Source organism: Silene latifolia, chromosome Y (assembly GCF_048544455.1).
Source record: "Silene latifolia isolate original U9 population chromosome Y, ASM4854445v1, whole genome shotgun sequence".
Lineage (NCBI taxonomy): Eukaryota > Viridiplantae > Streptophyta > Magnoliopsida > Caryophyllales > Caryophyllaceae > Silene > Silene latifolia.
Genome location: NC_133538.1, coordinates 330884749 through 330887561, shown reverse-complemented (window position 1 = coordinate 330887561; position 2813 = coordinate 330884749).

Below are 2813 nucleotides of genomic sequence, written 5' to 3'. Positions count from 1 at the left end.
GAGTTTACATCTTATCATGATTGTCGTGCTCTTTTTGTCCATCATCCGGGCATAAGGGTATGGCACAAGGTTGTTGGGCATACTTTGATTGCTAGGAAGGGTACGAACCATTTCACCGAACTTGACTTTATTTATCTCGAGTCGACCTTGAACATTGGAAGAGAGTTCACCAAAAAGTGCAACATTCTTCAACTTTTGATTGAGAGGTGGCTTAAAGTCGATCATGGCAAAGAAGGCACGGCCTTTATTGTTAATGAAGGTTTGTTAAATTATTTGGCAAAACACTTCAACAAGGATAACACCTATAAACCGGTTAAGGGAGGCCATATCATTGATCTAGCCACCATGGTCCAAAAATTTAAATGGGTCATGAATGATACTCTTGATAACAAATTGGGTGGTTAACAAAAGATGTTAAATCCTTCACATTGCCAAGCAAGATTTGCCGATTGAATGCTCATAAACCAAACTACCTTCTCCCACTCTCCGAGGAGGCCGAGTTTATTATACAACACCAAGGGGAAGACATTGTCGAGCCCTCCTCCTCTATTATCACCCCACCTTACCCATTCACCTACCATGAATATCAACCTGAAAATGTTAAGCCAGGGAATGACTACTTGACTCTCTTGATGAAAGAAATGCACAAGCAAGCTTATGAGGATAGAGTCAATGCTTATAAAGCACAATATCCGCCTCTCCTACATCTTGCTAGGCAAGGACTTCTTGACCCATCTTGTCCTTTGCCTAGTTGGGCGGATAAGGAAACCTTCTTTCCTAGTGATTCTAGAGGTGGTAGCTTGGGTGAAGAGGAGATGGTTGTTGTTGAGATTGTTTCACAAGAAGATGAAGAAAATGAAGATAATGAAGAAGAAGAAGAAGAAGAAGAAGAAGAAGAAGAAGAAGAAGAAGAAGAAGAAGAAGAAGAAGAAGAAGAAGAAGAAGAAGAAGAAGAAGAAGAAGAAGAAGAAGAAGAAGAAGAAGAAGAAGAAGAAGAAGAAGAAGAAGAAGAAGAAGAAGAAGAAGAAGAAGAAGGAAGTTCAAGTGCAAGTGATGATAACTCCCGAACTATGGAGGTTGATGATGATGATTCAAGTGAAGTTGGTGATGATGATGGAAATGATAGTGATGACGCCATGGGCGAAGATTGAGGTTTGTCTATTTCTCTTGTTTTTCATATAATTTGCATCTTGGTCATAGTTTGGAGTCCTAGCATCATCTAGAGAACTCACACCTCGGCCACATTGAGGTGTTTCTTTTATTGTTCCCACATTTAAAATCCAAAATGACAAATATAGTTTCATGCATAGCATCTTTATGCATGAACTCCCCCAAGTTTTGACATTAGAAATAGTGTCTATTTTGGTTTGGGGAAGCTTATGCATATGCATTGGGAGCTAATCTAAATTATGCTCTCTAACATAACAAAAACCCGTGCATCATATTGCATAGCTTAGTTTGCATTCACTCTTGTTTATATGTCATATAGTTTGCATTTAGCTTAGAAATCATGCATTTTCATATAAATTGCATAATCCCATACTAGTGTGGAGATGGGAAATTCTAACATGACTTTTTAAACAAAAATGATAAAACTCGAAAATTTTTGAAAAATATAAAACCATATCTTTTAATTTCACTAAAACAAAATCCATAAAAAATTGAAAATTCAAAAATCCAAAAACATGTTCATTTCCTTTGTAGTGTAGTCTTGTATATATTGTTCTGTATATATTGTGTTTGTTTATCCTTTTTCACATTGATCGACTACGCCACATCCGAGACATGAGGATATTGAAGACAGCATGGTATTATCTTTCCAATATCCTTTTTCCTCTTTATGTTAATGACTATGTGGCTTTATTTTGATTGATGCAGTATAAACAATGTGAATTTAGGATTGCATCTAGATTATTTGGCATACTAGTTGGTAGAAGCATATGCATTAGGATGTATAAATGTTAGTTGCATCATGGCATATAGTTGCATTTAGGAAAAATTTTGTGAAACCGTCTATTTGGGAAGCTTGACAAGTGTATATAAGGCCCTTGTAGATATTTTTTCTTCTTAAGACTTTGCTTGTTAGAATACTTGTAAAACACCCTAGGACGTGTAATGCTAGTATCCTTTGACCCATGGATTAAGACCTAGTCAAGAGTACCTTGTGGTGTGATAATTCCTTGGCTACCGTTTATTCCAAGGTGACCCTTGAAACCATGCAACCATTCATCATCCATATTCTACCACATTTTGCCATCAAAGGGAATGGGCACAAAAATTGTTCAAAATTTGAGTTCAAGAATTGAAATGGACAGTCAAAAAAAAAAAAAATTGCAATTGCATCAAATGAAAAGAGGAGCAAAAATAGACTCTTAAAGCTTCAAATATAAGCACCCTCACTACAAATGGGGTGACTTTGAAAATGTTCAAAAAGAAATGCAAAAAGTTGAAAAATTGTCAAGTATTAAAATGCCAAACATCAAAGAAATGGCAAAGAAATTGTTCTCAAAGTGTTAATGCCACAATAAATTGGGGGGAAAAACAACAAAAAGCAAACTCCCAAATGAAACTCAAATACTATTGATCCCTTTTCCATCGTATCCACTTTTGTGCATGGTAGAGAGGGGACGACCCTTCTTCTTGTCTAGGCAAGAAGGGGAATTCCGCAATCCTCCAGTGTTTCTAACACCATAGGAAGTCTACTCTTGATGAAAGCATTTAATGATTAATTAGAATTGGAGATTAATTAAGAAATCTTGCATAATCGGCGTTGTTAAGAGTAGGTCAGCGGAGTTGAGTTACCGATGTGTTCT